The 27,465-nt window shown below is 39.7% G+C and overlaps 1 protein-coding gene across 4 annotated transcripts in view; it reads left to right on the forward strand.

Annotated features, from left to right (window-relative positions):
* The first annotated feature begins 6,037 nt into the window (after positions 1–6,037).
* LOC125765384 (chaoptin) overlaps positions 6,038–27,465 on the forward strand; it is a 78,480-nt gene continuing 57,052 nt past the window's right edge. The window contains exons 1-2 of one of the 4 annotated variants that reach the window (XM_049430425.1): positions 6,038–6,251; positions 8,338–9,376. The gene's annotated coding sequence lies outside the window, so the exon portion shown is untranslated. The other 3 variants (XM_049430427.1, XM_049430426.1, XM_049430424.1) reach the window with 3 other exon arrangements.

The following is a 27,465-nucleotide window of genomic DNA, read 5'->3' on the forward strand; positions in this document are numbered from 1 at the left end:
ACAGGACAAGTGGCAGCGGCCCGTGCTTCCAGCTTAGATGTTTTTGGGGTAGAATGGTGTAGTACCAACATTACGGCATTATGTATGTAGGCATAAGGTAGGAAGTGAAAACGATAATGTATATTTAATGATGTTATCATCCTTCCAGCCAACCAAACAAGGATCGGGTACCTATCGGGGCTGCAGCGCATACTGCCGGCGGTATAAAAGGAACTCACCGAACGTGCATCGTGACCGTACGATGGAGGTGGAGGTTTTGTTGGCAAGATGAGCACCGATGCAGACAAAGGCGAGCAAAAAAAGGGGGAGCAGATTTTGGCAACATTTGCTGAAAAATAATCCACGGCGAATTTTGTGGAAGAGGGCCATCGGCATGAAGAGGGCCGTTTGTGGCACGGTGCAAGATGCAAGAGGTTGGTGCCTTCAACGGAAGGGCACGGTTGTTATTATCTGCTAATTTTAATGCCGACTCTGTTATGGTTCTGTGACCAAGTCGAACCAGCAAAATGCCGGAAGTGGTTTATTTCATTTTGTTCTCTGGCAGGCAACTGATGCTGGGTGGGTGCGTTCCCCTTTTGCAAGGAAGCATGTTTGAGTGGAGTTACATTTTGCTTATTGAGGCAGTGTTTTATGGGAATGGTAAATTTTGGTGGGCTTGAAGGTTGTCTAACGTGGTTGTGCGTGTATGGTAGCTGCAAACAACAGTTGCCTAACACGATTAGATGAAGCAATTCAATCGTGCCGGTAAAGCAAAGAAACCGGTAATATGTCCTTTTTTGTGTACTGTTTGAATTTTGTTTTTTGTTATCTTTTGGCTTCTTAGCGATTGTTGACACAAGTTAATGAAAGGTGTGGTTTATTAATTTTGTAATTGGATAAAAGGTGTATGACCGATAATGCACTTAAATAACACTTTACTTAAACATATGTCAGCGTACTGATTCACTTTTGTCTTGGAGTCCACGTGAGTTGACATTACACTGAACATTGAAGATATTCAACAGTGAAGATGTAATCAGTGAAAAGATCATGTGTTTGTGTTCATAGGTAATATTGAAGTTCTGCGTTGTTATATCTACATAATAATTTCCGTAGCGGATGAGCTAAACTTTGTCTATTTTTGATCAATTTTGCAAGCCATCAATCCAGGTAATTATCCAAAATTCTTATTACCGCTTCTTAGCGTTGAAAAAGCGAAAAATTTACCTAATTTTTCATGTGACTATCCTGCCTCCTGCTAGTTGGCCAACTTATCAGTAGTCAATATTTACTAGTTCTCTATACGCTGTGAAAATTTGATAACTCTAGCACTTTATTTGTGGCCGCTACGGTAAAGAGAATGAAGGAACGTTTATTTTAAATTTGTCGGAAATCGCCTCTCCCATCGCGAAAACTTTTAAAAAACTCTAGCATGTCTGAAGCTTGGGAAATCCATCTTTTGGAGGTCTTGTGTACGGCCATCCGATCCTGTTAAACGACCGGGAGTATCAATATGGGCATCTCGTTAGTTTGGTGAACACTTCTTTGGCAAGATGTTTTGGGTCGAAAGGTTCATTATAATCGACCTAACCGTCAAGAAATATTTGGCTAAAATAGACATCAAATAGATCAACATACGGTAATGATAAAATGCGGCTTAGTTTGTTATAATATTTGCCTTCTTATTACAATAAATATTTGCATTTATTATAATAATAATTCCGTTCATTTTTAAAACCCATTTATCTGAAAAAAGTTAGCTTTTTTACTTTTGCTGATTGTTACATACAGATCTTTTGATTTAAAATCTTTCGCTGTTACTACTGCAGTTTGTGCTGAGCGTGTGAAACTAATTTTCTCCTTATTTTCAAAATGAAACAGTTTCATTTTCTCTCCAACCCTCTCAAACACGACTGAGTAATTTTCGTCACACTTTCGATCGAGTCGTGTCGAGATCGAGAGTGCGTCGGAATTTGTCTTTGATAGATAAATGAAATTTTCTTAAATATATTATTATAAAAGTAATCCAAAAAACAAACACCACCTAAACAACAAATTACACTTGTATGCAGGGAACAACTTTTCGTGCCGATTAATAAACTAAACTTCCCAGAAGTTCCTCAATTACCCTATTTTGGCGCTCCGTTATTATGATGAAGCCAATGTGAAATGATACTTCCACTTCTTCCGGTCTGCAATAGCACGGTGCTGACCGTATCGAATCATATGGTGAAAAATGATACCTATCATTACCATAGCCATTTTTTTTTTACTTCATTGTGGATAGTAAATAAATAATAGTATTCAACTATGGGATGGAAGGGAATGGGGCGAAAAGAAAAACACAAAACTGAATCTACCAAAACACAGTGAAAACCCCGTGGTGGAAACCACCGAAATCCGTTCCACGAATGTGATGATGCTTTTCCCTTCTGTGCCCGTTTGCGATCGCAAGGTTAGTTCTGCCCGTACGAGCTGCTTTCGCTTTTGTTTCCTTCGCTTTGGCACTCGGGTGTATTTCCATTCCTAGGTTTCATTGGCAAATTTTTACATTCTGAAAACGATTTTCATCACCCACGCCCAGTCCACGCGCGGAACATATATTAAATATGTTTCTCGGCTCAAACCCCCACGAACCAGGGATCATTTTCCGTTCCATATTTCTTGTACCATCGCACCGGAAAGGCGACCGGTTTGCCTTGGCTGGCCATAAATATCCAGCTAATATATGCGTTGATTGTTTATTCGCTTCCTTTCGGTGCACGTTGTGTTTATTCCCACCCGTTCCAGCGGCCGGCCTCATCGCCATCATTGCCACACTAAAATCGACCAGCTCACCAGCGTTTTTTTTTTGTTTTTTGGGCAGCCGTGGCAGTGCTGCGAACGCGTCATGTTTACCCGTGGCCGTCATCATCATGATGTGGTTGTGGGGCGTGCGGTGAATCTAGCCCACCGATATGCTTTCCCTAGGCCGGTCGAAGGCACATCAGCTTAAGTGATTTTTTCCGTTCTGATTGAATGGCAAGCACAGGCTGCAAAATGTGTTTAGTTGCCGATCCTTCTAACACACATGCATGCTGACCCTTTCTGACGGTTGGCTGCCGTGATGGACGCTGTTTTATAATTTATGTATTATCCTGCGATAAAACAATAAAAAATATGTTGTAACGGCGAGGTACGGGCAGTAAAGTTAAAGTGTTTTGGGTCACTTTTGCTTTGTATGGCGTGTTTTTTTTTTGTTTTTCATCCGAGCCTATGGAGTTTGATTTTTTTTGCTCCATTTTTAACTAACCGTTCGGTGAACCACATCTACGGACGAACAAACGATCGAACTGACCGAAGCTAGCTTTCGAGAGGGCCCTAATCAATGGCCGTTGCCAAAAGTGAAGTAGTTTTTCATCCCTTTTTGTCCATGTTAGAAACAACGCAACGCAGAAGATGAAAATGAAAATGGGAAAACTCTGGCGTATGTGGGCACGGATGAATGGATGCGGCACCGTCCTTTATGACACGGTTTCACCTCCCGTTGTTTCGCTACGTGCCGAAACGCTGCCAAAGCTTACTGGATGGTGCTAGTGATGGGAAAAGCTTTTGCAGTTTTCGGCAATCGAGAGCGTATATTTATTATTTTGCTGTGAGGTTTGACGCTTCCAGCAACCCGCCAGGGGGAAAAATCGTTAAGAAACATGGCTCGACTGTTGCTTTTGATGCCGGACCCGTTCGAGAGCCGGTGTAAGCCGACGGGTAAGTAAATGGTGCGACGAAACGTAGGTGGAAAAAAGGTATCGGTCACATTCGAAAGATACGACCAACCCATCCCCATAACCACAGCGTGCCGAACGGGCCCGTACAAGGGCGATAAAGTACAAAACAACGATCACACAGCTTGAGTCGTAAACTATGTGTGGTTTATCGATTTTTCTCACTAGTTTTGTTGAGGCCACAGACATCGAAAAGCGACCACAAGTCGTAAGGGGCTCAAACTGGAAAGCGCTCCCCGGGTACTATCGCTATCTTGCTCGATCGCGCGCCTCAGCCATCTTTGCCCATCGCTTTATCTCGCCTATCGCAGCTGCTTTGCTGTTGGTTTTTTAATCAATGGACGCTTCATGATGTAAATGTTCGTTCAGGCTCGAATGGTAGCCATGTAAAGTCTACCGATAAACAAATGATCTGCTCAATGAACATGGTTCTCCTCTTAAATAAGATTGTTTACTGCAAATTGAATTTACAACAGCAACAAAAACTAAGGTTTAATCTACGGTAGTGCCGAACGAAGAATTGTATGCAAATTGTAATGAATGGTAGAAATTTATGTAGTAGCAAGGAGTTTAATATTTGCAATCAATGGAGGATTATTCTGTGATTCGTTCAATTGACATGTTTATTAAAGGTCCAATACGATCAATTTAATTGAATGTTTGAAAAATTTGTAAAATTTTGTATAGTAGCATCCGTTTTAAAAGTTTTAAATAAAGACAGTTTTTTCAAATTTAAAGCAGCTAAGCAGGTAGTATTTTTTTTTATATTTCATGATTACGACTTTTGCCGTATTATCAACCTCAAAGGAATGAAGTTAGGGAAATTTGCACAAAGCATTTCCTCCTTGTCCTTTGCCTTATCTCGCGCATAGTCGGTTGTAGATATTTTTTTGTTGTGGTTGGAGTTTTTGGTGCTATTGTTGTTGAGCCTTAAAGATGTTCTGTTTCACTATGTAATATGGCGAGTCTTATATCAGTTTACAAAATTATGTAAATCGATTTTTGAAAGAAATAAAAAAAAATATTTTTTTATCTGATCTGTTTATCTATTGACATACTAATTGTTTTATCTGTTCTATAAGTTTTATATTATGCTCTTAAATTGAAATGACCATTGATCGATGGTTTAATATAAAAAAAAATAAAAAAAAAACATATAAGTTAAAGCAGTTAGAGCAAGTTAGATAAGTTAGAGCATAAAACATGAAAATATAATATTAAAAATAGCAATTCTAAATTTAGATCAAAAAGTAGGAACATATTTGTCTTGGTTGACATTCAATAAATCCTCAATTTTTACATTTAGAAAAATGGATTTATTTTATTATTCTTTCAGAAAAGTCATGTTTTGACATTTTCTATTTTCAATTATTATATTAAGAAAACATGGTTCAATAATTTAATAAACAAAACACTTTAAAAAAAAATATTTTATAGTAATACTGTGTGAAGCGGTACGTTACTGTTCCTTCCCCAAATCACAAATTGGCAAACAAGAATCTTGACTCATGGCCCTCAAATGTGATTAGCAGGGTGCTACATATCTCGTAATGATATAATTAAATGAATCAAACAGATTACTGAAACACTCAGTGATTCCGAAGAACCGGATTGGGCGCCCGTAAAGTCATCTGTGAGTCGACTAAATTTGATTATCCTTCAGAATGCGTAACGCCGCTGCGAAAGCATAACAAAGACTCGAAAACGGCCACTTGGTGGTTTATCTTTTTTTTTGTTGTTGTTTCGTTTTTGTTTTGTGTTTGGGCTTTGGCTTCCTGTGTACATTCCCGTGCTTCAACCGGCTGCGGTGTCATGAGCACGATAAAAGGCACGTAATTTGAAATAAGAATCAATTGATCGTCTAACATCATAACAGACTCGCATAAATTAGCAGACAGTTAACAATTCATGCTACTTTCGTTGGGTAAGCAGACGACGGCGTGGGGCAAGCGAGCGGCAAGGGGCGGAGGTATGATGTTGGGGTGGCACTCTACATATTGACGGATGGCCTGCCGAATGCCGGCTTCTGTGCTGTGGTTTTGCCCATGTTCGTACACCGTGTGGAAAAGCATAGCCGCCGTGTGAGTGGCTCGATGTTGAAGGTACTCAGGAACAGCCGAACGGCAACCGAAGTCCGTCGTGAAAATCCGCTCTAGTACTGCACGGAATCGAGCCCGTACCAAAGGACTTCGGTTTTGCCGCATCGAAGCAAAATGTGAGTCGGTTGTTTGGTACTCATCGGTAGGATGCTTTTCGCTTTTCCGTTCGAAACAACTGGAAAGGCTTCGTGAGCACCCGGTAGTCAACCTGTCGGGTGGGAAATGTCATCTGACTTGGTTTTCCAGTACTGTTCTAACGTTCAATGCGGACGGTCGATAGATTACGGTTCGCCGGAAAACGGTCGCGCTCGTAGTGCATTATTAATGGTGTGTTGATCGATTTCGCGTTCTTTTGCTGTGTTCGCGCTTGCAGCATTTACTGAAGCAGGAGGGTGTAGTGCCTCCCGGCAGGGTAGTGTCTCTTTCCGTTTGAATACGTTTTCTGTTTATGTTTTGTAATTTTGCAAAAAAAAAAAACAAAATTGAAACCAATTTCCTTCCCGACAAATTAGCACTACGCTTCCGTTTCGTTGTCATCCGATCGATCGGTTCGCTTCACAACAGCATCATTCGTTGTTCGTGCCATTCTCGAGACATTCGTGCTCGCCTGGTGACGGTGGTTTTCAAAGAACGGACGAAGCTAATAGTGAGCCAAGTGATATTGGCGAGATGTGCATCCCACTCACGTGCACTCACGTTGGAAAAACGGTTTGGTATGCTGCACCGGCAGCAGCATCAGTAGTAGCTGGAAGATGAAAATGGTGCAATTTTCACTGCAGTCGCGACGAGACCGTATCGAATTGTCCAATGAGCAGAGGCGTGTATGTGGGTGTTCGGTGTGTCTGTGTGTACCACTTCCGGGCGGGCGGTTTTGTTCGGATTCACTTCCGTCGTTCCAGTTTTGCTGTGCGATCTTGGCGTGCCATTGGCGTATGTTATCAGTGAGCGCATTGGTTTTTTTGGGGAGGGGGAGAATACACCGGAAACGGAAGATGGTCACCTGCGGGACCGAGTTGAAGGCATTTCGTGTTACCATTTCAACGTGAATTGTGAATTGGATTGGATTGGATCGTGTCGTGGAGCTTGACAGTAGACAGTAAAAGGGGTTCGCCACGGTGAAACGACACGCATGGATCTACCTGCACACGAAGGCCGACGTTGTTGTCGGTCTATCCGTATGAGTACTCGGGATATACTCGCGGTGCAACATCAAAAAAGAGGCTGCTCCAAATACCGTTAGCTGTTAGTTAGTTTAATGAATAAGTAAACGAATCCGGTCCGGTTAGGGTTTCACGTTCGTCTCTAGACAGGCTCGATTCAGCTCGCCAACTTCTAACGTTCCGCGAACGCTGTCACCCGGATTGAATTTGGAAATCTCCGGTATTTGGGACTTTTTGTCACGAACTTTCCTGACCCGTGTTTTGGGTCGCGCAGAGATGCTGTACACGGAGTGGTTTTTTGCTGTTGTTGTGAAGCTCAGAATAACGGATTAGAACACGCGAACCGTCGCGAAAGGATTGTTGTTTGGAGTTTGGAGACAACCAACGTCAAAGCTAATTATTTCTGGTGAATTAGTTCCCGCGCCTCAGTAACCCGACATTGCAGGGATTATTTCTATGCCATCCATGCCATATACTCGTATTATCTATCGATCCAAAATACCATTTTTTTTAATTTTAAGAGACAAAAGACGAGATGAATTGAACACAACATAAAGGATCAATTTCAATTTCTATTCTTCCTGGAAACGTATCCAAAAACCTCAAAACCTGTTCTCAATTGTACGAGAAATACCAACGTTTGTGGGGAGGTTATTGAAGATGCCATAAAGTAGGTCAACTTATAATAATGATTAATAGCTAAGTTACTCAGAAGAACGTAGAAATATCTTCATGTTACAGGTAATTGATAAGCAATCAGTATTAGAATGCTCAACGATGTAAGCAGGTAAATCGGCTGTAGAAGAACTTGTAAATTAAATGTTCCACAAAAAAGAGCTCAACGATGTTCCTAAAAAAAATATAAAGTAGTAAAACACTGCAAAACAAACTCGGTACAGTGCGCATCCCATGTCCGCCGTACAACCATCAATCTCTACAAGCCGCGAATCCAGCAGCCAGTCGGGTGTGTAGCATTTCCGGGATAGAGGATACGAATAGCCGGAAGTCTGCACCAGGGTTCATCCGTACACGTACCAATGAATCTTACCTTGGTCCATGCTTGTGTATGTGTGATTGATTGTACGTGTGTGTGCGCCATAGGATACATGTGGTTCGCCGGTTCAGGGTAGGTACCCTAAACCGATTCCGACCCAGCATCGCACCGGTGAAGCTTTGCAAAACTTCACGGACTAGCCCGGATTTAGCAAAAGGACCAGGTTTCGATTGCAGAAAAGTAATCCATCATATCAGTGGGTCCGTACCCGTTAGTGAGTGGATGTGTTGTTTATGTTTCTATGTGTATGTGTGGGTGCTTTATTTTTTACTCCTTTTTTGCAGTAGATGGTGTTGAATAAAAGAATAAGCCACGGTTGAGGAAGGCCCCGGAACGCTACGGGGCCTGCAGTGTAAAGCCGGACATTGCGGAGTATTTGTTGGTGCAGGCAGTTATATGACGGGGAGAGAGAGAGAGAGAGCGAGGAAAAAAAACAAAGTTGGACATCCCGAATTTGGTTTAGATCCCGTAGACCGTGAGCCAGAACGGTACCAACAACACGTCAGTGTGCTGGGAAACACACGCTGCTCGAAAGCCTGCTGGTGTGCCGCATCGGGTCGGTACGAACGAGTAGCGAACCCGGGGAATGTGTGTATTGTGAAGTAAATTAATTAAAAAAGTTATATTAAAACGTTCTAAAAAGGCAAAACCAAATTAATGTTCCACGCTGTTTTCGGGTGGTTTCTTGCATGCCGGCGTGGGAATTTGCGCCAGGGTTTTCGTGTGAAGTGAAAGAAAGAGAGAGAGAGGGAGCAAGAGAGTGAGCTGGTCCGAAGTGAGGCCTGGTGAGTGAGGCGGAATACGACCGTGAACCCCGTTCACCGTTGCAGTACAACTCTGGAGGAAAAAGGGTTTTAGCTGAGTGTGATTGCGGTTAGGCGGTTGGGTGTTTTCCGCTGGGAGTACGAGTGTGTAGTGCATGTTTTTTAATGAAGCAATAGAAAAGGTGTGTTCTGCGTGTGTCCGACATGTGTACTTGGCCGTGCGTTGGTGTGGTTCGGTTTACGGTGGAAGTGTACGCGCAGCAGTGATTTGTTTTGAGGGTAAAATGTGAAGAGGCATTTGTTATTTTCGTTCTGTTTTTTGCGTGCTGATTGAATCATGACTACCGTTTCATCGCTACACACGTTGGTAAAGTGTTAAAGGAAATCGTACCGTGTGCACAGTAAGACACGGGGGCCAACAAGGGGCCGGCAATGGAAATGAATCATCGCTGAACCATACAGTGCTACTGGCCACGTTAAGGATTCGTCTGGATTATAGTTTTTTTTTTCGTCAACCAAACGTCATTGGCTGCCTGCAACGAGATATCGAGATCTAGTGGTGAGATGCTTTTCAATTAATTCAGTGGTTTTGATTTCTTCCGCCTAATGTTAGGTACAGCGCAATTGAGGAATGCTAAAAGATTTATTTTTCTTGTTTTCAATTGTTTTTTTTTTTGTAATTTTTTATATATTCATGTTTTACACCATTTTTTATTCTTGTTTATGTGTGTGTGTTGTATTGTTATTGTTCATCATTGTTTCAATTCTTTATGTTTCCTTTTCATGTATTTATTTATTTATTTCACATGCTTCATTCCATCTTTTGAAAATTAATATTTTTTATTTAGTTTTGGGAACCTAATTTTTTATATTAGGATGTGGAAAAATGGATTACTTGGGTAACTCATGTCTCAGATTTCCATAATAGATCAAACATTTTGCATTGAAACATCCTGAATAGCGAAATAAAATATTTGTACCTTTTTGACTAAGAATGGGGCGGCCCAACCGGGCCGGTTGTGACAAACGGCGCCGGTTCAACACGACAATAAATAAGTCTTAAAAGCCACAAAAGGCCAGCATGAGTTTAGAGGTCGTTAGGCCAAGAAGAGAAAGAGAAAGAACTAAGAGAACTTTAATTGCATTGAATAACGAGCAATTAAAACCATTTTATGCTCACGGTTTTACTATTCAACATTAAACACGTTTGTTTGTTTATTTTAATTAACAACCTTTATACATTTGTCGGTTAAATAGCTTTTTATTTATAATATTTTTTTCTCTTAGATAAAATATCTATTTCTGATAAAGACATGAAAGGTACTGTCCGTTGTTTCTACGCTTTCTTTGAAGCTGGTTAGCTCGTTGATATAAATTTACAAAAAAAAGATGATATTACTCGTGTGACCTGAAGGCCACAGTGAACAAACAATACCGTCCAAGGCTTGGTAGCTATACGCCTTTTAATCTGGCGTTGCCTGGTGAAAAGGATTTATGATGCTACTAAAGGATAATCCCACATACACATTGTAAGGAAGGATGAATGCTGGAATAGATATTTTTTCTACTCAAAAGAAATAGCTGAGCCATTTCTTAATGAAGAAATTAACCAAGCATCTAAAAACGTTTTAATTCAAAAAGCTAACGATTTGGAAGGAAGAAAAAGTTGGGGATTAAAATCGTCATTTAGAGTTCAATAGTGTTTCGATAGGCGTTGGTTTTTAAGCAAAAACACAACCACCATCATTTCTCCGAATTAAGATCGCTTAAAGTCTTCTCCGAGCCGCAGCTGTTATAGTTTTCCATGTTTAAGTTCCACCTTCTTGGTACGCTTTAACCCGTTCCGCCCCAATCGAACCTTTCACGCCCATACTCTTTGTGTAGCTAATTCAATCACGGTAACGATGGTTGAGGAGAATATAGAAAACTCATCAGCTTATCTAAAGATTTTCCAGAAATCTTAGAGCACTTCTGGCCCGTTGGGTGAACCGCTGAAACCGGCCGGAAAGTGAGAATAAGTTGAAAACTGAATTTAGGTAAATTTGATTACAGCCACTTCAAGCCATGGGATTTTGTTCCAGCTTCGCTTGAAAGGGTTCCTGGCACGGAGGGAGACCGCTTTGAACGCGCGATTTGCAGCGAGAAAGGAGTACGCTGAGCACAAGATTAAGTGTATTGAGAAGCCAAACAAATAATACCGGTCTTCCAGCAGGATAGGACAAACGGCAGGACAAACGCAGGCTTAAAGATCACAGGACGGACGAAGTGCCGGAACACTTCCACTGCTGCAAAGGATCAGCTGCGTGGCACTGCAGGGAGAAAGGCAAAGTTTACGCTGAACATCGACCTGTCGCTATGCTTACGGGTTGTTTTCCCATGCCGGGCCAGTTTTTTGGTGAATCGTTGGCAGACGGGCTTGGGAAAGATCTGGAAGGGATTATACGTTGGCAAAGTTTAGACGGTGATGGATTTCGGCAGGAGGAGTAACTGGAAAGATTTAAGCACTGGCGTAGTTAGAGGATTACGGCGGGAACCTAGTTTCCGGTGGATGCGGGTTTAACCGAGTCTTTGGCTTTGCTTCTGTAGCAATTGATGGGAACGCTATTACAAAAAGGATCGATACATGTGCCGTACCATAGTTTTATTATCCGTCGAATGGAATTAAAGTGTGTAATGGAATCAATATAATAGAGATTTACTTAAATTTATAGGATGCTTGAAACTCTTCTCAATTGGGTTATGCTAGAACTATCTGAAAATTACGTAAAAAAACTGATAAAGAATAAAACGAGGACGAATTTAAACTTTATTTAATCATGATTATATTCCTTTTTAGTTTTTAATTCTTTTGTTAGACAGAAGTTTCTCAGTGGTTCACATCTCAGTTCTAATTTACTTGTTGGCACACGTGGAGAGGTCCCTGAATAGCTTTTCTAATCTTAATCCTTTGGCGTAACTTACGAATGTTCCGTGTGGATTAAGTTGCAGTTACACTTCGCGTTTACCTATCCAAATGCAACACATGGTTCCCACAGGACGATGTCACCAATACTGGTGTTTTCAAGTGTTCCACTAGTTTATCGATCACCTCTATCGATTTGGTCCCGGTTTGTAGTGGTACGGATAATCGCTACCTGTACTTCCCCGATGAAACGATCCTATTTCGTAATCTTCACACTCAGCTTCTCCGATGCTTGTGTCGTCTATTACGACGTAGTGGACTTTATCTTTCGTGCTATGTTCCCGTGTTTTTGAGAGGGTTACTGTGAAGAGCTCTCGGAAATGGAGGTAAGAGTGCTCTAAAAGCTATCGCATGCTACATCGGTAGACTTCGCATGCTCCAGGCTGCTTATCGACCCAGAAAAGTAGAATAGCATGACGGTGTACAAGTGTCCTTTACAACCGGATGCATCAGCTATGGTCGAGGAAATAGGAGCGATTTTCAACATCTGTTACCAAGATCTTGTTTTGCTGCTTAGTTGTAGCCTCTATTAACTTAATGTTTTAAAGATTGATGTGAACATAATAAAATTGTTAAATAGAAGACATATGGCATATAGTAGAGACAATTGAACATCATCAAATTTCACAATAAAAATTCTGATATACCAACTCTAGTTTCATGCATATTTTTCCAATTCATTATTCTTTCACTTTCCATTACAAAGTCCCTAAAACTACCACTTTCCCCTATAGTTTTCGTACAACATTGTTCAAAAGACTAGAATATTGTGTGTATGTGTGTCTGTTTCTCAAACAGGGAATGAAGGGAGCGAGAAATTGAAGGAAGCGGGAAATATGAATACGAAATGAGGCTACGAAAGGGAGAAGAAAGTCGTACTTTCCGGTACTAATCCTAGATACTCGTCCAATGCAATCGAACAAGAATGCTAGTTATATAGTAACCATCTGCACGAGAAACCTCTACGGTACGTGAGTTGTAGAACATGTTCTTGTGCTTGGAATTGATTCCCAGCAAACCACGGTGCCGTAGACTGCCAAGCGAGAAAACTCCATCGAAAGGAAGGTCATTATTTTTACATAAATTCCACCTTACAAAGATGCGGATGTGGCTTATCATTGCTGGGAAGTGGGTAGTCAGACAATGTGAAAGTTTTATTAATAAATCAGTCTTCCGCTTGAACACTGGAGGACAAGAGAAATGGGGGAAAAAAATATTCAAACTCCAAAGTTGGTTCATTGCTGTTGAAGGATAAAATTAGTTTCCCAAGGTGTTTTACCATTAAATGAACTGATAGGAAATAGACCAGAATCTGCAGGTAAACAGACAATTTTGGGTAAACTAGCAGTAGTTTTTGGATGAAATTTAAAAGATGTTTATCTATGGTAAGGTTGGAAAAACTTTTCATGTCTTATTTTCAAAATTGAATATTAAGTATTTTTTAAATCATTGTTCTTTAAATTATGAATTCTAGCTCATGTTGTTCTGTTATATAAATTGTTTAGAGTTATATATTGTCTATGCTCTGCGATTCATTTAGTGTTCATAGGTCCTTATGTCCTTTGTCATTTCTCGAGTTACTCGGGTAATACGTTCCGGAGAAATTCGCGTATCTTGAATTTACGCATAAGTCCAATATCGCTGAACACGTTTTCTCAAATTCATGTAACTCGAGTATCGCAGTATCTCTGGAAAACACTGTAGTTCAAAGTAAGCAAAAAGACGAACAAAATGACGTCGAAGAAAAAACAACGAAACCCAAAAATATCTATCTCTTCCGTCATAGCTGAAACGATCTTCGTCATTGCTTGAGTTAAACGCTAAGAATAGATAGGAAAAGTAAGATCCCTCGAACCAATGATGGAGTAGTATTTTTAACACCTGATTGAGCTCATGATATAACTTTTTGTAATAGGCTCTTGACATATTTTCAATTACTTCTAGCAAAACCCCTCCGTTAAACAGGAAGTAAAGGAATAGCTGCAAAACAGGGACCAAGGGGGGAGGGTAATTTTATTAGCGACAAATCTTCTCCAACAGTATCTGTTGAGTCAGCAAATACGATGGCTAAAGAGCCTATCGTAACAGAGAGCGAGAGAGATCAAATCAATAGGAATCTTGGAAGGAGAAAGAAAAACCCGTGCTCGTAAAACGGAAGTACACGGCGATGGTGTTTCCTGCTTGTGATGTGCCAGCTTTCGTTGTTTCGGATTGCATCTCCTAAGCACAGGGAGCCCGGCTAAAGCTTTCGCTATAGCCAGTTTTACGACTTCACCATATTGTTTCAGGACAATCGCTTGCGGCACCCGCGCCGTGGAAGAAATTTGTATCGCTTTGGCAAGATCCCGACAACTGCAGGCCGGACGTAAAGATGAAAGACGGTTGTTAAAGAGCCGGCCTGAAGTGTGGGAGTTGATAATAACTTTACTTTTCGTGAATGTGTATCACTTTTTTTCTTGCTCTTCATTTTTGAAGGGATCTCCGGATTTTACGAGATAAGCGTGAGAATAACGAGTGGTCATCATGGAATGTTATGACCGGCGTGTGGAAAGTGTCACAATGGCTAGACAGTTTGTGATCTGTTTTAAGAAACCAGCACTAAGTACGTTGTAAATTTTGTTAACCGTTAAATATTGCCTTATTTATGATGATTTGGTAACCGTAAGCTCGCGTCTTGTATTACTTAAATAGGTTGAACGAAAATTCATTATTTTTCCCCATTTTTTTCGTGTGCTATTAACTATGCTTTAATAAGAACACAAATGGAAAATCAAAAACCAACGGCGAGTGAATGTGCCGCACCGTGCTGGTGGTGTAAATCAATGCTCGGTAACTTATCGCTCTTTGCCACAGACGCCTTGTTGAAGTGTTAAATTATAATAAAAGAAACCCAAACGATATCCAGCGCGCGGAAAGTGGAATGACATTTGTCATTGGCTAAATGTAAACGAGTGGCTCCAATAAAACAAAACCAGCTACCGACAGTTCGGCACCGTTGGTCACCGGTGGTAGTGGATTCTTGGTACGAGAAAAAAAAACCCCTGTATATAACGAAACCGAAACGACACCACCGACACCGACGAGTTCGTAAAGCGTAAAAGCCCTATCGTAGGTAACTTCGTGGCTCTTTTGCTGTTTAGAAGGTGGCGTACTTGGCGCTACTGATGATTTTTTTTTCTTCCTTTTTTTCGTTATACTGATGGTTCGTTCCAAGTGAGAAAACCTCTTGCACGCTTGGAATGGTTTTCGCGCGTTTCGTAAAGTCCCTGGCGAAAATTCAGTCAACAATAAATTTTCAGATAAATGAAAAACGAACTTCCACTTCCCAGTGTGACCGCTAGTGAGGTGAACGTGGGACTTGATGTGGCACAAAAAAGGACGAAAAAAAAACTTCAAACCCTGCAAAGCAACTGCAGCAGTTGCAGTCTTATTCGGCGGAGTAGATATTTTTGTTCGCCACTCTGGTGGCTAGGTACTAGCTGTGGTACTCATTTCAGAAGCGAAGGAACCGAATCTGCAGGTGTGTAATTTATTTTTCGCTAACAGCAATCCCGGTAGACACACACACACACATAGGGAACTAGCACTGGTACGGACAGTGCGAAAAAGCGCTCTGCCTCATTCATTATTGTTTTATTTTTGCTACCACACTGGGATGGCAGGTCGGCGAAATAAGGCAAAACAATTGCGGCATGCAAGTAATAAAAAGAAAATCGCTCACCGTGTACACCTAAAACAAACAGGAAAGCCACATTCAGCACCAGCACCATCTTGGTCGTGTTTGTGTATGCGGAAATGGTGTGATTCGCGGTTGATGCCCAACCGAATGGCTAACCGCCCTAGAGAAATGGTTGGGCTCGGTTTTGGTTTATTCTCAATGGTGGTTGCTTTATTGAAACAGCGCAAAGGAAATTGTAAATAAACAACAAAATACGCAGAACTACACAAGAAAAATAAAGCGCTTTTAACCACATATTAGTTAAAATTTGATCAATCGAATATCATATTTTTATTTATTTATTTATGTATCTTTAATTATTATGGCATGTACCCGAATTGTCAGCCTCAAAAGGCTTAAGTGTATACAATATTCACAATGCATTTTCTCCTTGTACTTTTTGTCTTATTCCGGGCGACCTCGATTAAATAATATTTTTAATTAAATATTATTTTACATGTCTAGAAATATTTCTAGGCCAATATAAGATTTGCATTACAAAACTTTCAGCAACAAACGAAAAATAAAAAAAATCTTAAATTCTTTTTGAAAGTTAATAAGAAATAACTATTTAAAGTCTATTTATTTATTATTGTTGTGCATTTATGTGAAAAGAGTATAATTGAAATTTGGAACCAATTTCAATTTAGCCTTCAAAATAAAATTGAATATAAAATGAATAAAATAAAATAAAAGAAATTAAATCTCAAAATATTTATTTTATTTATTTATAATTCATGAAAAGCTCAAAATAATATGGTCCTTTTAATTTTTGTTTTGCTAACAACATTTTAATTTATACAAGACAGGCAACGTTATCACCTCAGATACTTGCTGCATACGCATTGTTTATCTTCTCACTACCCACACAAGAACAGTAAGCGTGTGAGATAAATAAAAAGAAAACAGACCTTGAAGAAATAAACAAACAACCATCGCAAAGGTTGTGACAGTGCAAAGTTGTTAAAGCATTTTCCACCTTCCGCTTCAACCTGTATTGGAGTGAAAATTTTGCAGCATTTTTCAGATTTTTCTTTTCTTCTTCTGCCTGCCAGTTGTGCTAAATGTTTGGTTCACAACTTTATTTTGCAAAACAAAAAAAAATCACTTTACACTTCGGGCACATAAAGTTGCGAAAGTTAAGTCAAAGAACTGTTACGAGAAGCTAAGCATGAAGTGAGTTATGTGTATTTTTTTTTCGACATTATGTGATTGTGGTTTGATTTTTAAATTGGTCGCATTAGAATTATCCGTGAGCAGAGCAAAATTTGTGCGCACTTCACCTGTCACGATTAAAATGTTTAAATGTGATGCTTTTTATATGATTTGCACGATGGTACATATATGCATAGTATTTTGTAAGTGGAGAGTAAAAATTATCATTTAAAAATATCACCCTCAAAACATGTGAACCGGATTGAAGATCCACGCATGAAAGTTGAACCCAAGCGAGGAATGTTTAAGCACTCATTTGAGGTCATATAAATGTAATACTAACGCTTCGCTGAATTTTCGTACGGCATCGTAAAAAACGTCGTTTGCTGAGAGAAAGTGAACTACTCCCACAGCCTTGGGAAGAAATTACACCTTCTTTAACACACACACACACATACAAACGCACATCCATGCTACTGGGGAAAGTCGTGCCGCAGATTCTGGCCCTGTCTGTGTCCCGAGACGTTTAGCATTGCCCATAAATTTGAGTGCATGCATAAAATTTATGAACCCCAAAAACCGTAAGGAATTCTATAAATCTCTCAACGGGAAGGCACATGTATCGTAGCAGAAACATTCGTTCTACATTTCCGGGAGAACGCTTTGTGGACGTATGAGCAATAAAGTGATGTCGTAAAAGCAGTCAGGTGTAGTTGAAACCGATTTTGCATTCGCTTCTAGGGCTTCTAGTGTACATCTTCGTTTTGCTATATTGGTTTTGTCAAAATCTGCTAAGGTATATAGTGATTTTTGCGACATGGTTCGTATGAAATTTATACGAAAAGACATCTCGACCTGAAACATTACATTTTGCGTGTTTTTTTTTTGTTTAATGAAATTATAATTACAGAAGTTGTCAACAAACCATAGATGTTACGAATATTAATTTTTTAGTCAGGCAAATAAAAAAATCTATCGATATTTACGCATCATTTTATAAAAAAAGGAACACATTAAGCTAAGGTTGAATAAATATAGCGTATGAGAAATATGCCTTTGCCGTTATTTAATAAATAATATTGTTGTTGTTTAGAATGTTCCAATTCTCTTTGTTGATGATGTAAAAACGTTATTCAAATGGATTAATCATCGTCAAAGTTGGTTCGTATGATTATGTTTAGCTTTGGTTGCGCTTGACACACCAATATGAAAAATGAATTTAGTGTTAGCATCAATTTCATAAAATTATGGGCAAATATGAGTCAACATTAATTTTTCTTACTAGTCCATTTATCGTTGACGGCCTAAGCTTGTCTCGTGTGGCTTTAGAAGTTTCAGTAGTAAGTAGCTTTAATTCAAATCAGGTTGGATACATACCATTATGCTAATAGACCCCCTGATTGAAAGGCAAATACGAGGAAGATAAATTTTAGCCATTAAGCATAATTTTAATAAAAGTAAATGCTTCCTTAAATCGAGAATTTTGGACAGCATTCCTAACATTGAGATGTTTTCTTTTCAATTTGCTCAAAACTTTGAATAAAAAAAAAATCTAACGCTTCACAACTGATTAAGAAATAATATCACTCTATCCCCTTTAATCAGCTTTTCACCCGTGACAGCCCGTGTGCCTACGCATTATGTAAATCAAAACCGATTCACCTGTTCCTTCGCTTCCCCTTTAGTTTGACGTTGGCGTAAAATCTCTAAATGCAAAACGCCCAGTACCTAACACACATCCTTCGACTACCAGTTTATGTTGCGCACTTCTAAGCCGCACGGTTTAGCCGCCCCAAAAACGTTAAGCACACAAACTCACACACACACCCCCGAGTACCTTTACGGTGTGGTCGTTATCGTGAGCGGAATCGAAACTGGTCCGGGATGCATAAATAACGAAACTCGCACATAATGCCATTACATAAAATATTTGGCTGGAATTTTATTTATTTTGCTTCCACGACCTCGGCTTTCATTCACTTCCTTTCGGCGGATATGAGAATCCGGCTGGGCTAGGGGTGGCTTTTTATTTTCACCCCACAGCAACAACCCATCAAACATGTACCGTTCGTCTTGTTGCGGTCGGTTATGGTTCTGTTGTTTTTTTTGGTTAGTAAGCTGGTATGTTTCACCAGCGGTAAAGACACACCGAGTGCTGTTTACTTGGTCATAATGATGGATTAGTTTTTTACGCTGGACTTTGTTTTAAGTTTACATGTGATAAAGCATTATTTGCGGTTCGTATCAACAGCGAATGCTGATTTTGAAAGAATAATATGATACAGCTTTATGATGTGTGTAGTGAAATTTAAATTTTCGTTAGAAATATAGAGTTGCTTGTGTTCCATAACAAAATGAGCAATCCGTTGTACTGTACCGCTCACAATATAGAAAATGATTTTTTTTTCTACCTGAATATTGTGGCCATAATTGTGGTAATTCACAGTATTTCGAGCACATTACATAGTACAGGAATGTTCTACCTGTTCTTCTAACAAGTACAAAGTTACTGCTTTGCATAACCCACACTCCCTCGGAACAAAACATACTGAAAACATCGCAGCAGCAACAGCGACCAGGCGCCTCCATCGGCCCCCGGCCGGATGTGGTGAATAATTTGGAGCGCTGTAAAAAACAAAACGAACTTCCAGCAACTTGCTACCCCCCTCTATGCTGGTGGAAAGCGGTTAACTTGCTGCTCAGAATATGTATATGTGCACATTACTTAGCGACAGAACGGTTGAATTTCTCGCTGGCGGAGTGCTTAAATATTTGCGCCACTGTATGCGTGTATTGCTAAGGCCAGGGGTGGGGAAATATTACCATTATGTTTTATGGTGGTGTTTCCGTTTCCACCTGACCGGGAAACGTTATGTACATTTTTCGCACATTTTAGCGCTTTCTGCCGTTACTCCCGTACCCGTACTTGGTGCCACTAAACATTGACATTGGTGGCCCGCAGATCGTTTGCGGGAATGTCCCAAAATAATTCTTTGCTTCTTTCTCCATTACTTAGTTGATGGCGAAAACAAAACCAAAAAAAAAAGCGTATTACACATCACTGGCGCCCGCAAAACGTCCCATCAAATCGTTCTTTTAAGCTTTAAAGTTGAGCTTTGAGCACGGACGAAATGCGTGCGTTGATCGCTGCCCCCCGGGGGGGTAGGGTGCGAGTCTCCATAGCTGTCAGTGCCAGTTCCGGTACGATTTGGTCGATAATGATTTTCCTCTGTCCTGTGGCGTATTTCACCTATTGCTAGCTGCCTTGTCAGAAGTGTTTGGTGGCGTTTTGGTGCGACCACGCGTTAGATTTGTCAACCGTATGAAGGCTAAGGTCAGTGAATTTTGGGCAACACATTTCGTTCATCGTCGCAGGCGTCATAGTGGTGTTATTTATGTCATTGCGTTTGCTCGCCTCATGGTTATGCTTATTTTGACGAGCTTCTTGCCTGGCCCGTTAAGTTGGTGGCTTCAGGGTATGATGCTTTTAGCGTTTTTCGTAGGTGTCGTTGGACAGAAGGTTTTACTGACACTTTTACTAGTACTGCGAATCATTTGCATTTCCACACGCTTCTGTACCCTTCCAGGTGGATGCTAATCAACGTGCGGTTGCGAGAATTGGTATGAATAGATGAAACATGCATGCGCTTGTTGCTGTAAGCTTCACAAGTACTGGTGAAATGTTGTAATTTATATCCTGCACAGTACCCGCACGGCACACGGAACAAATTTGCTAGATGATACACAGCATGAGTAAAAATACAGCAAAAAAAAAGAAACATTCGTAGTTAGAATGTTGAACGTGTTTTGTAGATAATAAAAATTAAAACAGCGCAAAAAAATAGGCCACTCGCTTCGAAATGCAAAGAAAATTGAATATGCTGTTAGCTTAACAAATCTGTTTTATAACAAAACGTGTCCTGTACCGCGACTCGGTCAGTTCTGCAATGTCATTTTCATTTGTAAATTAAATTTACCTTCCGTTGTTACCCGGCCGACAGCGCAACATGGCCGTACATGCGTTCGTACGTATCCACATTGTTATGGTTCGCGTTGTTATAATGGCTTACTATTTCGAAGGGAAATGCCTTTTGTACCGTGCATAGAACATAGAATTTTATTTTCCTGTTCTGTTTGCGTACGTGGATGATAAATTCCAAACTAAATTAAAAAATGCGGAGCTCGCTGTGCCAAATGGAGAACCACGACCAACAAAAAAAAAAGAAGCAAACGAAAAACATTAAAACATCGCCAGCTTACTACACCATATTACATACCGCATGTTGCCTAGCTAGGTTTGCAAACAAGCTTCCTAAAAATATCCCCTCGCCGGCCCCGAGCGTTAATTGAATGGCGCCCGATGGCCACGGCACCATGGATGGGAGTTGTAAAAATTTTCTGTTTGTTCTCGGCTTGGGCGAGAATTCGCTTGTTGTTATTTTACTTTATTATTATCTTTTTTCGAACACGCCGGAAACCATTTCCATGTGTCGCTGCGGAATGTGAACCACAGATTTGGGACCGGCGTGACTGTTTGGCGCTGGGCTTTGTCGGTTCATATCCCAAAAACGGCCGGCTAAACAGTTGCGATAAAAAAAAGTGATCAAAATCCTCACCGGAGGTTACGGGTGCCTGCGGTGCTGGAATAGGCACCAAACAGCTTAGGCACACAAACAAACGGGCGATTGCAACACGGAACGATCAAGAGAAAAGATCCAAAAGGAGAGGAAAAAAGCGATTCCATTAGCACAAACAAAAATGGCTGTGTCAATATTGATATTTTTCCCGTTTCCCGGGCCGTTTGTTGATGGGCTGCTGGACAAGGGAAATGAACTGCTCTGCATGACAAACTGTTTCTTAAATCATCCTTCAACTCACGCACTAAACAAATGGTTGATTTATGTGTTGTTGCACCAGCCGTACCAGAGATATGTTTGCAGGTTTATGATATTATTGAGAGGTTATCATAACCAGTTGACTAAAGATCTGCTGGAATAGTTTAGTCAGGAATTCAGAAACATAGGATAAGGGAAATTTTTCATGAAATATTTCAAGGACGAGCCAGCACACCGTGAGAATTTCTCACAGATCCTTAAACTTGTAACATTCTATAACAAATAATTGTGTAGAACACAGATGCCAAACTTTAAATAGTCGGGTTGAATAACTTTCTGGAGTCCGTAGTCAGTTGCTCACTTACAACAAATACTCCTTTTTATTATGAGGTATATATATATATATATTTTTGGGCTGGGTAGTTCGGTAACATTCAAATAACATGATCAGCCCAGCGGAACCTTATGTGTCTTATTTTGAATTAAATTACATTAATATTACATTACAATAATAAATTAATAAATTTATTAATAATTTTTTTAAATTACAACTATTTGCCTCAGGGGCTAAATTAAGGAAAATTAAAAACTAACCTAACTAACCTAAACATATGACTAACAAAAAAACAACAATCTTAGGAATAACAGAATACATCTTACAAGGCCAAGATCAATCCGATGAAACACAGTCAGCACATATCGATAAGCTAGGAAAGGGGAACTGGGAAAGAGTCAAAGATTTGGATGAATAGACGATAGCTTGTTTGAGGGGGTAGATGGAAATATAAAACGGCGGGAAATTTGGTTGAAAACGTGTAGTCGCTGGAGAAGCGGATCAGAGGAAAAATAAACTGTACGTCTCAAAAATAAAAATAAAATCTTCCATTGGCAAAAGATGCGAGAAGGGGCATAAAACGGAATGGGCGAAAGAAGCTTGTGTGAATCAATCGAACTAAACAGCAGACAACTCACATACGATTATTGTCTAACTAAACGGCGATCATGACGAGACATCAGATTCAATAGGCAACAACGGACATGATACGAAGGAATGTGAGAGTGCCGAAGACCTAAAACACGACACACAGCTAACCGTGTGAAATTACGTTGCATACGATCCTCACTGTAGATGCCGATTAAACATGTCGGACACCATACAACGTTAGCATATTCAAAGATCTGTTGCATTATTCCCTGTTATCTGGAACAAGGCTGCATTATAGAACAAAGAGACAAGGAGGATCACTAAGATATGTAGCCAAGGAACACATCATACCGAACACCTTACTGGCTGTTATGCGGAGTCTTATACGAAGAAAGATAGTGAGATGGTCGGTCCACATACTACTAGTGTTTAGGAAAAGCGTTTCTGACGTACACGGTACATCAGTTTTCGTCAGTTTCATTCATATCTCAGATGTGTTGCCACTGTAACTGATGTAGCTATTGGAACTTTAAGTGTTATAAGTTTATAACTTATTAGTCGCAAAAAGTGTCTTTGGTGATGATGTCTGATGCTATGACCAAGGTTTTAATAGCATTTTATTTATTATTATTAGAGTAAAAAAATGATTAGAATGTTTATAGAGAAATTTATAACAACAAGTCATGAATTTCCCTTCTTACGAAACACATCTATATTCCATCAGTTCAAGAGGTAAATAGACCACTCTGGGAAGGCTTCCTCTCTGTTCCACCTGATCTTTCCATAGCTGTCACGAGGAAAAGGTTTTTCAGTCAGGTACACCGTTACACTGTACTTACATTTAGTTTAATTATACCTACTATAATATACCTTTATTTTCTAAGGAATTTGAACAGCTAGTTATTTTGCTATTGACGGAATATTACTGAGAACGAATCAAGTAATTAAAATAAATTTGATAATCTTTTATATGGTTTGCCCTATACTTTTAATTTTAATAAAACTAACAAAATTTTAATTTATTATCAATAAAAACACACCAATTAAAATTTATTCTCATAACCACTTCAGATATTTTTTGAGTCATTGTTGAAATATTTCAAATTTAGTAACACTGTTTCCCTGAAAGTCATCATCGCTTTACATCTCTATTTAGTACGGAAAATTAATTTATCATTTTGCTACATTTTTGCTGCACACCTGACATCGTCCTGACCTAAAATCAAAGTTGTCACATTTCCTGTAACGAATTTCCATTTATTATGCGTCGAACCTTTTTTGGTCCGTTTGTTTCGCCCCTGCGATATTAACCTTCCATTAGGGTTGGACCCGGCTGGTCCGTTCAATCTGGTCGCCGACGTACCTGCGTCATGTGCATGTGAAAAGATAAAATGAAATAATAAAATTTAATCAAATAAATTGATATAACTTTTGCATATTGCTTCGTGTGCGGAGCCCGGGATACAATTTACATGGGATCACTCTTACATTTTTCAAAGGTACATCCTGCAACCTTCAAACAGGCCGACGAAAATGATGCGGCAGTGAGTACTGCGAAAAAGGCATATAAGAAAACTAGCAAACCGTTTCGAAAATCGAATGACGGTGGCCTATCCCTCACGGATGTTGGACATATAAAAACGGGGCAGTGGAGTAACAAATGAAGAAAAAAAAACGCTGTCCCACACCCAAGCGACTGAAGCAGAATTGAAGGAAAAGCAGCTACTAATGGAACCTGTGCAGCCAGCGAAGAACTCCTGTGTCACCTTTCGTGATCCTCCAAATGGAACGATTTTTTCCGAATCGAAAAAGGATCGAGCATTTGGTGTAACACCGGCGATATCTGTAACGCACCTTGCACTTGAGCAACTGGGCGCACGGAATCGGTAGGAATGGGAGGACATCTATCGCAAATGTAATTATGTAAATGGAACATGGCACGTGATGTTCAATATTTTAAATTACTCTAGCTGTGAGTAAGTGAAAAACATTCCTTTATTCCTCTCGAGAGCTCTTGCGCTAATTTGTTGCAGCGTCATTGCGAAAATGAGCTCGAGAAAAAAAACGCCCCTACTGTAGATCCCAACGGAACGAACGGCCCTGGAGCTGGTTGAACGATACCAGGCTCGATGCCAACGGTGTTAAGAGCATTTAGTAAAATTAACACAATTCTTCCCGAGTAACGTAAAATCTTTCGCACTGAGGCAGATGTTAGTCGATTGGTTTCAAAGACTTCGTAAACGTAAACATCCGTTTTTCTTCAAAACCGAATAATATCAAAACCAATAAATTATCTACATTGAGCATGGTAAATTGAAAGATTCAGCATTATTAAGATAAGATTAGGCAAGGGAAGGATTTGTTTGTTTGTTGTTGAGCTCCACAAAAGCTTTTCTTGCTTATTGAGCGTGGGCGAATCAAAGCCCTGGGGATCGGTGTGGGTGGTTCTGGTCAAAACAATCGTAATGGCACGTGTATCTGATTACTTAATCAAAAGGATTAATCTTATTGCCTAATCATGATTAGTGCAGATTGGTTACCATTCATCAGATACAATAAAAAGCGTTTGTTCTTAATTTAAAGATTAAAGAAATTGTGTTTGCATGGAAAGAGAAATCAGAAATATTAACTTTTTAATTAGTAAGTAGTATGTAGTAGTATTAGTAATTAATTAATGTAATTTTAAATCAACGTTTGTTATTAGTTTTGTCATTCAATATAAATTATAATTACAGCTAATTTGTTAATATTAAAATTTAAAATTTAACATTCGCAACATTCCCTTTTTTCTATAAATTTTCCTCATAATAAATCAAACAAGAAAGGTTACATCTACCTGTTACTCGCAATTCCATCAATGACACACTCACTGCCGATGCCGGAGTAGATTTGTATTCGCCTGTGGTTTAAGTGTTCTCAGTTATCGGGACAAGTTTTCCACCTTAAACATACCGAACCTTCGCAAGCAGTATCAGCTGTCTACCAGTGTACGGTAACAAAGCTGCTGCGAAAAATTTGCATAATACGAGTTCAGCAAAGCCCATGTGCCATACTTCCGCCCATGCGAAAGAGATAATAAATTTATGCACATAATAATTACCAAAAAGTACGTGTCATAATGTAAATAAATTTTCTATTTTACAAAACCATAACCCGCTCGTTAACGGCAGTGTTTGTATGTCTACCCGACTTCCTATCCCCTAAAATTCGACCATTGGAACCAACTTCAGCGTACGTTAGGTCAGCGCTTCAAAAGCGGTCCGTAAAGCCTTCCAGGCATTCTGGTAACACAAACTAAACATGGAAAATCTGTCCGTGGTAGTGTGGCCACTGGTAAACTACCAGTTAGCAGGAAGTATCGTTTGAATAACGGTAAAATAGTTAGTCAAAACAGGAATGTCTTCCCTTGCCCTGTGTAACTGTGTCTCGGCTGTTTGTGGCAGCAAAACTTTCGAAACATTTCCGCACAACACAATAAAAGTAGGCATCATAATCGGTTTAGCGCATTCCAGATATCTACCTAGTGGAAGCACAACCATGCAAAAGCCTTGCATGAATTTAAATCATACAATGGTGGTGGTTGGATTGAAATTCACTGCACCGTACTACGATTGGTAAGGGAACTTCATAAATATTGCATATCCGTTTTCGTAAGGCAGCAAGAAGCAAAAGCTGTAGAAACAATGAAACAATGAAGAAAGAACCATTTTATTCGGGAATAGTGAAGATGTATGAATGAAGTTTCTCAAGCAGTGGTGTACTTGAATGTAAGAAACAGTTAATCCATATTGAATTATATTTCCTGGGAAAAAAAAACCACAAGCTGCTGCATATAAATCAATCTTACAGTCTCATGTTTTACAAGTGACCATTTTTTTCGGATAAAGAAGTACTTTAGACCAGTTTGGCAAACCGTTAGCGCCTTCGAAAACGAACCGTAATTCACACAAAAAATCCTATCGAGAAGGATAGAGTATAAACTCAAAAATTGTTTAAAATAAATGGAAATAAATAGCTCTATAATTCAAATGTCGATCCTCGATTGAATAGATCGCCCGATGTACAAGATGGTGTACAACTTGGCGTCCATAGCTTTGGCTGCTAAGAGAACGTAAAACCGTCTTGTGAAGAAAAAAAAATACCACCACTTCATGGACTGTTCCTCCTTATAGCTTAAAACAGTATACCGGAATGCTACACACCGGCCAGCTTCACAATGGATAGTAACCGTACCGTTGAAGTGTTGCCGAAAATGGCATGCATTCATTTTAAACGATGAAAACCAGCTGCTACAACAGCCTTCCTTGGTTTTGGGGCGAATCGGCAATGGACACGTGGCTCAAACGTTTTCTTCGTTTTATAAAGTACTCCCGGCGGATAGCTATTGGACAGTGCCGGGGGCCATTTTTCACTAGCTCCAAAGTTTCGGTTTTCTTACCACACTGCAGGGAGTATAGTGCACACGAAGCAGGAGTAGGTATGCTGCCAGAAGCCAGGAAGCCTCGATCAGCATAGAATAACTTTCGTTGCATAGCCACACGGCACGAGAAAAGCTTGGCGCCTGAAGAAAGCGTAAATTTGTATGCAAATAATGCATTTTCATTTTCCATCGGAAATGCACCTAGCACCGCTGTTGGGGCTTGGCTGCATGATAGAATATGAGCGAACGAATCATCTGTGGAGTTGCATGTGGACCAACGGTGTCATCTATTATTCAGCTGATTTTTTGACTTTTCATTTTGCAAGTTTGTTTTTGTGTTATCATTAGAAACGATTTGATAGCAGGGAATAAATGTTAAGGAGGGATGTGTTCGTAAAGCGTTTGTCGGTTTATTGCCGTTTTAAATTATTTAACACCTGTTTCGAATATATCTACAAATTTCACTTTATAGCTGAAAATATTTTAACATTAAAAGTGAATCTATTTTTTATTGTTTTATGAAAATATTGTAAAATATTGTTTACTAAAGACAAATTAACCCTTTCTGCCATACCTGTAGCATTTTCCACTGCCGAACATGGCCGCCCGAAACACGTTAAGCTATATGCGGAC

This window comes from Anopheles funestus, chromosome 2RL (assembly GCF_943734845.2).
Source record: "Anopheles funestus chromosome 2RL, idAnoFuneDA-416_04, whole genome shotgun sequence".
Lineage (NCBI taxonomy): Eukaryota > Metazoa > Arthropoda > Insecta > Diptera > Culicidae > Anopheles > Anopheles funestus.